Here is a 13789-nt window from a genome sequence, read left to right as displayed (position 1 = left end):
TAGCTAACTAGCTAAAATTATAAAAAGAGGCTCGTGGTAACTCAATGTACCACTTGGCCGCGAGACCAATGAGAGTACGCTGCAAAAGATGTAAGCGGATCGAATCATCCGAGATGGAATTAGAGGCACACCAGAGATGGTAAGTCATCACATGATTCGACGGGTTCTCTCCAGACTTACCTTCGAACTTGGGTATGTCACTGGGCAACTTATTTAGCATTGGCGGCCAAAACGGAAGATAATTGATTGGATCGTTCGTTAGGCGCGACAAGTCTGGTAAATCCAAAGTTGCGATAAACGGTAATTGCCGATTTGGATCCCTAAAACTCTGGGTCACGAGACCAGTCCCACGAGGAGGATATCCAGGATAAATAGGAATAGGAATCGCGTTCGAGATATTGTATCCTCCTGGAAAACCAGGGTTAACCGGACCGTACTGGGGTTGTTTTGATTGTTGATAAGTGTACCCAGGATACAGTTGATACTGGTAAACTGGCTGCTAGACAGTAGGCTCGTATTGGTACTGTCCCTGGTACAGTTGATAAGTGAATTTTGGTTGACTTGTGACAACCGTACTTAAACTAGGTTGTCCTACAGGCATCTGAACCGTAGTTTGAATTGTGGATCCAGACGATGGTAAAGATGTCTGAGGAGTAGTTACAGAGACAGTAGAAACCGGAGCTGTCGATACTCCAGAAGTAAGTGGGGTAGATTGAACAGATGTTGCGGTAGTTGCAGCAGTCGATTGAGATGGAGTACTAGGTGCAATAGGCCCAGACTGAGAAACTACCGAAGGTACAGAAGTTTGAACATTAGACTGGACTGGTTGCTGGGGTGAACCAGAAACTAAGGGTTGTCCAGTTTGAGATGACAACTGTACACTTGGCTGCAATACCTGTTGAATTTGCGATGGATCCCACACTATGTTCATTCCGGGGTATTGACCCATAACAGGTTGAGGATGTTGAGATCCATAACTGGATTGAGGGTAGGATTGATAATTGAAAGGTACATTTCCCGTACCTTGAACATGAGATTGACCTTGGGGTGGTTGGAAACCTTGACTCGAGTACTGACCTTGGGGTAGATACCCTTGAGGTAGGTACTGATACTGGGGTTGACCTTGAGGTAAAAATTGATACTTAGGTTGACCTTGGGGTACATATTGAGGCTGGGGTTGACCTTGATGAATGTATTGCGCCACGGGTACATACTGTCCTTGAGGTTGCCCCCTAGACACAATTTGTGTACCTTGAGGTTGCCCCCCAGGCGTTAATTGAGGCTGCCCCCCAGGCGGTAATTGGCCACCTTGAGGTTGAGAACTGGGAATTGAACCTGACATCATGTAAACATCTCCTACGGTCAACGGTTTATTACCATTGTTTCCAGTTAATAACCCATGTTCAATGGGTTGAGGAGATGCTCCCGCAAAAGTACCAGAAAGTGACTGATACCCAGAGGGAACATAAGGACCGCCGTACAAAAAATATTCAGGAGATTGAGTAAACATAGACGACTGACCTGACATATTTACAGGAGTATAAATACCTCCAGGTGGATAAGGAGCACGAGGTGGAGAAAAACTTAACCCTGAGTTGTCCAAATAATTAGTTAAAGAAAGATACCAAGTAGTACTTCTAGGTGGACTATAAAAATTGGATTCATGCTCCTTTAGATCAATAGTAGGTTTATTTTCAGGGATAGGGACGCCTATTTCTTCTTCTGGAGCAAGTTCTTCAATAGCTATCAAACCAGAAGGAAGATTTTCGATGATGACTCTTTCTACCCTAGGTGAATCAGGAGCACTAGAAGTTGGAGTAACAGGTTAAGATATCTCAGGTTCTTCGCCTATATCACTAGTAGATGAAAAACTACCAGCAAGCTCGGAAACTGCAATAGCTTCAGGATTATAACCTATTTCTAGACTTTGGTAATCAGGATGAACTACCAACGAAGACTCTCCTTCTTCAGGTGAACCTACTTTACTGCCACTAGGAGTTACAAGGACTTTCAAACCTTCGTAATGACTCGGGACGTCTTCAGGAGGTTGGCCCCAAAGTCTACGGGACTTCCTCAACAAATCGGCCACGGTTACAATCTCAGGAGACTAGCCCCGAAGTCTACGGGACTGTCTCGGTAATTCAGCCACAGCTAAAAACTTTTAACTACTGCACACGCAAACAAAGTAAAATCTCAAAGCAAACCACCTAAAGTCTCTAAAGAATCAAACAAATTCGAATCACACGCCTAAAATATCTAGGGCGTCAAACCATACACAAACAGTATCCTTCCGGACCGAAAACACTAGTTGGTGATGAAATCCAACATCGCCGAATTCAGTACAGAAGTGGCGGGTGGAACAGTTACCCCGGCAACCTGCTTAATGAATAGACCGGCACAAGTTCCTCCACTTTAACCATCTCGAGTGAAGTGAACCCCCCCGAAAATCCAAGTGAGTCTAGCCGACGTCTGCTCCAGGTACAGTGGGATCTTCCCTCCACCGTCACCTTGGGTAGAACCCTAAAGATAATGGTCACTAAGGTCACCAACAGCAACAAATATACCTGGGGGAACAGTCTACGATCCGATAGCACGCAAGGGCAGAGTATCAAGCTCAACCCCCTTGTCTGCTCCTTGACAATAATCCAAGGTTTACCGACAAGTGACCCCAGGCTCCTCGACAATGGTCAATCCGAGGTTTACTGTTTTTAGTACGTGCGTATCTGGCGTCGTTCCCAATGAAGGAGGATTGATCCCCTCACTAGTTCGGACACGATCTCGTGCTTCTCCTTTAAGAGGAGCTTTCCCAGAGCATAAATGTAACTATTGGATTTATCCTACCACAAGATGAGCTACTTGTTTGGTTTTTGCTGTCTTGGAGAGTTAATTACTCTCCTACTCCAAGACACTAGCCTGATCTATATTGGTGTTCCAGAGCCCTAGTAAATAAAAAGTTACTAAGTTAATTTTACTTTAAGCGTTAATTTTTATGGCTTTTCTTTAGGACAAAAGGTAGTGGAGATGAAACTGATGGTGTGTAGACTCGACTCAAATCCACTAAAAAGATGCACCTAAGATGATTTATACTATTTTTCCTTTTCAATGAATTCCCTAGCTAAGAGAGTTGGAGAATGCAAAATTGATATAAAGACAACTTTCTTGGCAATGAAAATCAAAGAAACAATCTCTTTATCTTTTCCAAAGCACACAACACATGACCACTAATTATTTCACGAAAATTCCTTTCTCTTTTCAAAGACTTCAAACGCTACTAAAACAAACTTTTTCCAAAGAGATTTTTGTATTTTTCCTATATTAACAAAGCATGTAAAACTACTTAACAAAAAACAACTTTAAAAAATCTATGACAATCAAATCAATTTTTCCTAAAAGCAAATCTAAGAGAAATTCACCTAAAAGCAAATCTAATGAGGTAAAAAGCCTACAAAATATAATTCCAGGATGTTTTACTTAGTTACAATTCAACCAAGGACTAGTTCATGCAGAATCATAAACTAGTCAAAAACAAAAATCAAAATCTTTTGTTCTTTTTCTTAAGAATGAAATTCACAGCTTTAACATACAAGATTTCTCGAAATTTCGCAAAGAGACAACACAAAGGTAGGTTTCTCACAAAGGTGGATTTTATGAAAGGTCTGACTCCTAAGAAGACTTAAAAGACCAGGGATATCCAAGGTTTTTACAACTTCCAAAGCCAAAGTCACTACAAGACCAATGCAAAAATCAAACCTAGGGCTAGAACTTCTATGAACTTCACTAAAACTCTTGATGCTAACGAAACAAGCTTAGATGAAGACCTCTGACAGGTAACCAGTGGATCTGGGCAGCAAAAAACAAATTATAAACAAAATCTAAGAGGCAAAAAGGAAAAAATGGAATTTTCTCAACTTTTGACAGGGTACACAGGCAACCTGTTTGCACAGATGCGGTCACGCTCTGTGTACAAAGCTACAGTGCGTACAGGTACGCACTGTGCTTAATGCAGAGGGTGCGTACTGCTAGCAAAACCAAGAAAAATAAAAACTAATTTAACCCTAAGCTATTCCACCCAAATTCACAGTCACTCAGTCAAAAACCAGAAAGAAATCGACTTTTCTCAAATCAAAGTATCAAACAAAAGAGAAATCAATCAAATCCATGGATTCCCCAGTGGAGTCGCCATTTTGTCATGCGGAAAGAGTCAATTTTGCGGACAAAACCGACCTCCATAGAAGGTAAGGCTTTCTAGTGACAAACAAGACAATCAAGCACTATCTTTCCCTAAATATGCATTTAAAATACAAGCAACCAGGTGTTTAAAGCATACCTTTAGTCCAACGCTGTTTGTAGCAGTCCAGCCTCTCCGATCCAGATGAGCTCCTCCTTCTCCTTGAAACCTGCATTCACTAACAAGCAAACGTTTACATAGCACCTGAATAATTCATATAATAAAACATATTCATCATAAAGACCAAGGAGTATATGAAACAAATTATATATAACAACTTGTTGAGAAAAATGAACTTAATTGTATTAATTGGAAACAAAAGAAACCATTACAACCAGTGCCTTGGTGTTGTGCAGGTCCCTCCCAGGGTCCAGCAAGAGTTCTCCTTTACTTTGATCAGCTCACTCACTTCCAAATGAAGCTAAGAAAGGATGGGAATCTCTCCTCTCAAGCTCTATAAGGGAGTCCTAATTTCAGCAGCATCTACCCTTAGGAATGTTCAGCTTTCAACCTCTCCTCCCTCTGGCCCAATGCCTGTATTTATAATGCTTTGGAGGAATTTAATCAGGTCCACCATCAATGGGATAAGCCCCTCTTTCAATGGGATAGCTCCCCTCTTGATGGGATAAGTTCCTCTTTCATAGGGATTCATGAACCATCTGGAGGAGCTCAATACACGTCAAACCATCTTCTAGAATGCTCTAGATTCGACCACAAGTAACTTTTTTGAAGTAAAACTCGCGCCTTTTGGCCTTTACAGGAGTACGCACCCACCCCTTTACAAACAGAGCGTACAAGTACGCAGGTATTGTGAACTTTAGGTGCGTACACGCAGGTAAGGTTAAGAGAAACTGCGTAACCAGAGTTAATTGACTTTTTAAGGACTTTCTCTCTTTCTTGGAGTTTGACATGAGGAGCAGAGGTATAAGACTTGCCAAGGAGGATAGTATGACAGTTGATGGAGCCATACTCACTGCAAATAGTCATGGTGACAAATTTTAGTGTAACGGAGGGGTAGATGAGAATGAATGATGTTCACCCTGTGTGTTTTTAGAAATGACAGATGACATATGGGATGGATTTTCAAAGGAATATGTGTCCTCTCTAGGATGAAATGTCAGGATGACATCTGGTATGTCCTGTGAATGATCAAAAATAGAAATATCTAGAGATGAGTCATCATAGGGAAAATCAAAAGTGGAATAATCACAAGAGATGTTAGGATAGAGCAGATGAAGCACAGATGGAAAGGAGTCATCCTTCACCATGGTTTCTTCTTCTGATTCCCACACACACTCATTAGGAATGATAGCACGGGTTGGCTGCAAAACACCAACTCCATCGACAACTTTATCCTCCTTCATAACAAGTGTGGAGTCCAGAACAGAAGAACACAAGACAGTACAATCCGAAGGATCATCAGAACGTGGGGACAAAGATTGAGGTAACAAGTCAACATGACAATTAGTAGGTTTGCAAGCCAATATGCACAGATATCAAAAGCAAGAGGGTTAGGAGGATGTGATAGTTCAATAGATGTGTGTTCACCTTCTCCCACCTCATACTACGGAGCTACAGTTGTTTGATGAGAAGAGGATGGACAGTCACTTGTGAAAATGACCTTGTTCATCTTAGATTTGGAAAATCTAACACCAAGGTATGATGGGATGTATTTGAATGATTCTGAGAATTGTATATTTTCGGATATGTAAAGAAGATACTTAAATATTCCATCAAGAAATTCCTAATCAATGTCATCTTTAAGAAATAAGTATGCAAGATTACAAAAGCGTGTGTGAAATTGCTCAATGGATGCATCAGGTGCTTTCCGTGATTTTAGAATTTCTTTATTGAGCTTTACAGTCAAAATGATTGAAAGCATGATCTATCTCTGCGACCAAATGAGGGAGAGAGTGAATAGATTCGAGTAGTTTGGAACACCAATGCAGTGGTTTCCCTCAAAGCGTCTATGCGAACAACGCACAGGTCATGTAATCTTCAAATATTTCATGCCTTTTGCAGGAGCCTACAACGCCAACCACATGTCTAACCAAGGCTACTTGGCCTCCACCATCGTATGTTCTATGTGACAAGTTATTCTAGAGTTCTTCTGAGATTTAAAATTCGTTTCCATAAGACATACACCCCGGAAGAGAAAGTTTTTGGTTAGTCATGATAAGTATGTGAAGATTCAAACAAATTGTGAGAACTCAACTTGTCATCTTTCCCTCCTAGCGCCAGAAATGTTGACGGCATTGGACCCACCAAAATTCAAGGGATCTCCCTAGTATGAAGTCCCAACTAGACCTCACACCGTTTGGTGTAGGAGTCCCATCCGATATGATGGTCTAATTTCCATTATCTTAAAGATTTTCCTTAGCTCTTTCTTGTCAGCACATGAGAGTGGTTTACTTTGTCTTCGAACAACGATGTTCATGTGCCTGGTGAGTGCTTAGTTTCTCTTGTGTCAAGTTTCTTTCATTGTGGAGGGAGAGGGTGAGAGTGAGTCTCAAGTTTAAAGGGAATAGTCCCAACTATGTTAGAGACACACAACACAACAGGACATGCGCAACTTCTAGCAGAGTAGTCCACACGAATGTGGCAGTCACAAACACAAAGTGAACAAATAACACGTACAACACCAACGGAATATTCCACACGAGTGCGATAGTCATTATAACAAGTTTACGAGAATGAATCTATCGAGTGTCCAGTGGAATAGTCCACATGGGCGAGACAATGTTAACAACTAATACAACACATTTCCAACATCATATGTCCTAGAACAAATGAAATAGTTCAACTCTCTTAGTATAGGTTAAAGAAATATGCATTACAAGCGTCCAAAGAATAGTCTTACAAACAAATATAATACATGTGTGAAAATGTGTTGGCCTTTTAACAGGCTTATGATTTAAGAGAAAGTTCCAAGACACATCCGTACACCATTACATCACTAACCCCAATAGTGGAGCATTGGAGCCACTACTCACTCCTCAAAGAAAAGGACTACAGACTCTCAAGGCTATGTAGGAGGAGCCAAGGTGAAAATTCTATTGCATGTACAAAGGAGGGGTATATATTTTTAAGGGAGAAACTGACCCTTTTGAATGTTTGACTTTCCTCATGACCATTCGACTTACATGAGTCTTTGACTTATATGACTCTTTGACTTCATCCGTGTGTCTCTTGGACTTCCACATTTCATCACATTGATTACAAAATTATGACCCAAAGTAGTGATGTGGCCGAGGCGACTCATGACACAACTCGACATGATGTTGCAGGTGTGCACATGTTGGTTTTGTTGTTCGTGTTGAAATGTTGTGTGTTGTTGAATGATGAGTGTACTCATGTGTACCATAGCTTCACCTCCGCATGGAAAAGTGCATGAAGTCTTCAATGGTCTTGGTTTTCTCTTGATGGTTCATGCATGTGCACGTGTCTCCTTCGCTTGCTACTGGTATGCTTTGTGTGTTCATCTGACCACGAGCAAGTATTCTATCATGCGCTCCTTCTTTATCCCATTCATTCTTGCACCATGTCTCATCCATGTACCTTCATTTGTAATCACTCATGATGAGATGAAATCAAATCCAGAAATCCCCTAGTCTATTATGATGCATCATCTTTTGTTTCTCGGTGCACGTGACCGGGAGAGAGGAAAAGGCTCTGAAACAATGCAGAAGACATGTCAAGCTGAGATGCGAAGCTCTGGGGAACTATCAAGAAGAATTGCACAGAGGTCACTGGGAGGTTGGGCTAAGCAGTTCAAAATAGCATTGAACTTCTGCAAGATCTGGCTCATCTCGGAGGAAAAACTACGCAATTTTTCCCGGGAAGGCAATGTGGGCAGCAGAGGACACTAGTAGTGAAATCTACACAGATTTTCAGGGGAGGCTAGGAGCAAGCTGCGGGAGCTTGTTGGCCAAAACTATGTAGAACTGGGAGGCAGTCATGTTGAACATGTCTACATAGTTTCCAGGCAAGTGGGGTGTTAGAAAGCTGATGGGAAGTCCAGGAAAACTACGCAATTTTCAGGAGGAGCAGCAAGTCGGTTGGTTGGGGGAATAACTGACAAAACTGTGCAATTTTCAGAGATAGTGTAGTGACATGCATTGGGTGCCTGTCCCTCTTTTCTATGCAATTTCTTCAGTCAGCAGAGGTAGGCATGCTGACAGCTTCTGCGCAATTTTTGGGAGGAGTGAAGCTCGGGTCACTGCGTGGTCAAACTTTTTGGTTGACCAATAGGAGGCTTAATGGATTGGCTTGTGGGCAGTGCAAATTGAGATGACTTCTTGGGAAACTTTTTCACTGTTCTGGGAGACAATCAACCAATTCGATCCCAAGATTGCATAATGCAAACTGCCTGGGAGGCAAACTCAAGATCTGTGCAATTCTAGGCAGCAATATATGGTCACTAAGGGTTGAGACTGCGCAATGCAACTCAATGGAGATCCGACTGATGGAGGGTGGTCTGTTGACAGATATTCGACAAAATGGTCAAGTGTGTGAGTGAGTGAATTCATGTATACATGACCTTGTGAACACACACTCAACATGACTAGAGGACAAGACACCCCAAACCACAATACAACATATGCTCAATGTGACTGACTGTGGGACTATCTAATGGTGAAAGCGATAAGTGCAACACTTTGGACAACCATGAAGACACTTGCACGACAGTTCTTACAACATCGTGTGTTAGTGTGATAGCTGTTTACATAGCAAACACTACTCAAACACAAACCTTCGACGTCACGAGAACAAGGTCACAAGCATGACATAACAATTAACATGTTGAAGATGATAGTTGTTCAAACAAGTGAAAAGGAAGCAAGACATGTAGAGGAAACACTTGAAATAACTTTTTTGTGTTTGCGCACATGCATGTTACTAAGGACAGGATGATATGACAATGACAAGAAGTCCTACAAACTCAACTAAAAGGTGTACATCTGATCTGAATTGGAGTAGATTAGTAATGATGTGCTAATTCCCCACTCAGAATAGAACCCAAGATGCTTATCATTTTTCTATTAGGTGCTTAAAGATTAAATATTTTTTCTTAATTAACTGATTCCCATGAGAGTTTCCTATGTAAATGTTAGAAACAATTGAACATAAAACATATGCTGAAAAACAACAAAGAACATCAAAATACAACACATAACAAGCACATGATAAAGGAGTTCACCCCTCTTGGGCTACATCTCCTTGGTCCAGCTTCCAATGGCTTGGGCCTCTCTATTATGCTCAAATTACAACAAAAGTGTGTTTACGATGCTCAAATTCCTCTGAAAACTGTTTCAATGAGTTCAGAATCCTAAAAAATGGCTATGTAACCTATTTTTGCATCCAATTTGGATAAGAACTAAAGAAGTTATGACTTCTCCCACTTCTTCCACTATTTGTTCCACAAATTGGTCCAAAACCAACCAAAAACCCCATTTCCGCTCCAAAATCTGCTAACAGAGCAAGAAATTTTCCACACAATGGGATATATCTTGTTGGCCATATCGCAAATCATAATTGGCAAGTGTTGTGGGCTCTTATGGAATGACAAAACAACATGATTGCGATATTGTGGACCCGACAAGGATAATTAACTACAACATATAAAATCTCGCGCCCATAACCCATCGCTCATCGCAATCGGCGAAATTCAGCAGGTGAAGTTTTTTTAATCACAGGAACACTGTGATTGTGGTATTGCGGACCCACCAGTGTATTAAACTATGTCATATGAAATTCCCGCGCCTGGCGTCTTATCGCTCATCGCGATCGGAAATTGGCTACGGTCTCTTAACACAAGAAAACATTACAATGCGATATCACAGACCCACTAAGACATTAAACTGTAACACAATAAAGTATCGCATCTAGGAAATCATCGCAATTGGAACTTTATCAGTGGTAACAAATAACAATAGGGTTTTGGGTGCCATATGTGATTATCGCAAATCACAACCCAACCTGCCGTGGCCGATTCTTGTCCCGCATCCTTTGTTTTTCCCAGATATTCGATATGAGGGAACTAGTGGCAACCTACCACGTGGCACTTCTTCATTCACTGGGACCCTTGCCATGTCATCCAATCCTGCCACATAGACAAGTCAAACTTGAACTTTGACTTTCTCTAACTTCTGCATACAAACTCAAATTTGAGTGTCGTTCACACCATTCGATTTAGAATGACAAGATATTCAATCTGAAGCTGAGTTTGACAAGATTCTGATACTTTGATTTTTGAGCACCTGATCACTCCTCCCCACTGGAAGCCTTTTGGACCCCAAAAGATTTATATTCAATTATTGAACAGATGAGGGTATTTTTCCCTCACCTTCCCCACTTTAATCTATTTGGCCTTTGATGGATCTGTACCTTTGAGACCCACCCGAAGATAATCAATACTTCCCCTTTTAGTTATCCTTGTCCTTCTGTCAAGTATAGTGTCTTGCTAAAGCACATCAAGGAATTCTAGAGAAAATTTTTCAATAGATTGAATTTGAACATTCTCTCCTTGATTGTCAATCAAAGGAGGTTCATACAATCTGAAATTTTCAACATTAACAATGGAATAGATTTGCATATATGAAAGAAAATCAAGCTTGAAAGCATTATTACCAATCTTTTCCAGAATTTTAAATGGACCATAAGGAATTGCTTTCAGATTGTTACCTTCACCTTGAAGCCTTTCCTTGCTAATGTATAGCCAAACTTCATCACCTACTTGAAACTGATGATCCACACAAAGCTTATCATGTCTTGCCTTATACTTTCCTTGACTCTTTTCTAGTTGTTCTTGAACTATTTTGTGAATCAACTGAATTTGCTCAATGAATTTGTTTGCTCCGTCTATGTCACTATGTCCATCTACAACTACATCTTTCTCAAAGATGAAATCCAAATGTGATTTAGGAAAATAACCAAGGCATGCCTCAAAAGGTGAAGTTAGAGTAGTAGAGTGTTTTTCTCTGTTGTAAGCATGTTGAATATAATGCAACTGTTCATCCCACAACTTAGGATGTTTGCTGCAATATCCTCTTAGAAAATAAATAATTGTCCTATTAACCACTTCAATTTGGCCATTTGTTTGCAAATGAAAGGTTGTACTTTTCTTCAATTTTGTGTCCATAAAGTTCCATAAACTTGACCAAAAATTCCCAACAAATCGAGAATCACGATCACTTACAATAGAAGTAGGCAATCCAAAATGAACCCATACATTTTGAAAGAAAAGTTGAGTTGTTTGTTCAGATGTAATTTGCTTTTTACTAGGCATTAATATGCACATCTTATTGAACCTATCCACAAGTACATAAAAATAATCATGACATTTTCTTGATAAAGAAAGACCTCCTACAAAATCCATTGAAACACTTTCCCATGGTCATGAAGGCACTGGAAGTGGTGTGTACAATCCTAGTTTCCTATTACTAGGCTTACTGGTTGCACACAATGAACAACCTTTGATAAAACATGACACACTTTCAAGCATACAAGGAAAATAAAAATACCTCTGAATATTTTCCACTGTTTTTCTTACACTGAAATGTCCAACAATAAGAGAAGTGTGTGCTTCCATTGTGACATTTACTCTCTCTCCCTATGGAACACAAAATTTTCCCAAATGATACAACAAATTATCATGTACATGTTCGTCTAATTCCTCAACTTGGTGGCCTTGACTCAAGTTTAAATATACCTCTTGAAATTCATCATCCTGTGCGTATTCTTCAACATAACTTTCAGGCATAACATAATGATTCTTGAGTAAAATGGCTACATTAATAGCTGGTCTAGAAAGCATATCAATAACTCTGTTATAAATACCTTTCTTGTACTTGATTACCAAGTGGAAATGTTGTAAAAATCCCATCCAACGAAAGTGCCTTAATTGTTGCAATTTGGTTTGAGATTGTAGATATTGCAAAGGTTGATGATTGGTGTGAATAATGGTTTCTTTTCCCATCAATTAATGCTTCCATTTCTTCACACTTTGCACAAATGCATAAAGCTCTTTATCATACGTAGGATAATTAATAACATCACCATTGAAAATCTTAGAATGAAATGAAATGGCCTTACTATTTTGTAAAAGAACTTCACCCATGACGTAGTCACTTGCATATATTTTTATTTCAAATGGTTGTTTGAAATCAACAATGCTAAAACTGGGGCTGAACTGATCTTTTGTTTCAAAGCATCGAATGCTTTTTGTTGTTTGCCTACCCACTAGAAGACAACCTGCACACTGGTCAAAGCATGTAGTGGATCTGCTATGGAAGAAAAAATAGCAATGAACTTCCTCCAGTATTGCACAGCTCCCAGAAAAATACTTACTTGTGTAACTGATTTGAGTATTGGCCATTTCACAATGACCGAAACTTTAGAGGAGTCAATCTTTAGCTCACCTCCTCCAACAATGTGGCCCAAATACACTAAGGAAGTTTTTCTAAATTCACATTTAGACATCTTCAAAAATAATTGTTCTTTTCTCATGATATCCAAAACTTTCCTCACATGCTTGACATGCTCTTCTCGTGATTTGCTAAATATCAAAATATCATTTAATTAGACAATTACAAACTCATCAAGAAATGATCTTAAAACATCATTCATAACTCTCATGAATGTAGCTGGAGCATTGCAAAGATCGAAAGGCATAACTAGCCACTCAAATAATCCTTGTTTTGTTTTAAAAGCAGTCTTCCAAACATCCTCCTCAACTATTCTTACTTGATGATATCCAGTTCTCAAGTCTAATTTAGCAAAATATTTTTCATTTTTCAACCGATCTAGAAATTCATCTATTATGGGTAGTGGGTATCAATTCTTTATTGTAATATTATTCAAAGCTCGATAATCTACACACATGCTCCAGGTTCCATCTTTCTTGGATACCAATAGAATTAGTGAACCACATGGTGAAGTCATGTTATATACCTAGGGGGGATAATATGGGGTACCAAGGGAGGTACCCAAGGTAATAATGTAATAATGGGATGGGCCATAGTAATAAATAAGGTGGTTAACCCATGTCATGTAAGGGACCACAAGTAGTTAATAATAATGTAAAGGGCCTATGGTATTAGTTGATGGTATGAGGAAACCATGGTAATGATGCATGGTATTGTATGTATGAGACCTATATAGAGGCTAGAGACTCCACATGGAGAGATATGAAGAGAAATATTATTGTATGAACATGCATATGGCTTGTGGAGTGTTCTCCTTCCTTAAGGAGTGAATGTATGGTGTTGCCCTACCTAAAGGGTCTTGATATCAATAAAGAAACATTTCTATCTATTTTGATCTTGTTATTATTGGGTATATTTGTTATTTCTCATATATTATTGGGTTAGATCTACAACAAGTGGTATCAGAACTATAACAAGTGGTATCAGAGCACTTTCTTGGGCAAACAGTGGAGAATTTTTTTTTTATTTTCTGCAGGGTTTTGGGGGCGGCGACTTTGCAGGTCAAATCTGTACATTTTGGTATGAGATCTGTAAAATATAATTACAGATCTGGATTCTTTGTGCAAAAATATTC

Source organism: Pinus tabuliformis, chromosome 7, assembly GCF_031772625.1.
Source record: "Pinus tabuliformis cultivar Carrire ecotype Pingquan chromosome 7, CPIR1, whole genome shotgun sequence".
Classification (NCBI taxonomy): Eukaryota; Viridiplantae; Streptophyta; class Pinopsida; order Pinales; family Pinaceae; genus Pinus; species Pinus tabuliformis.
Note: the sequence above shows the minus strand (reverse complement) of the source record.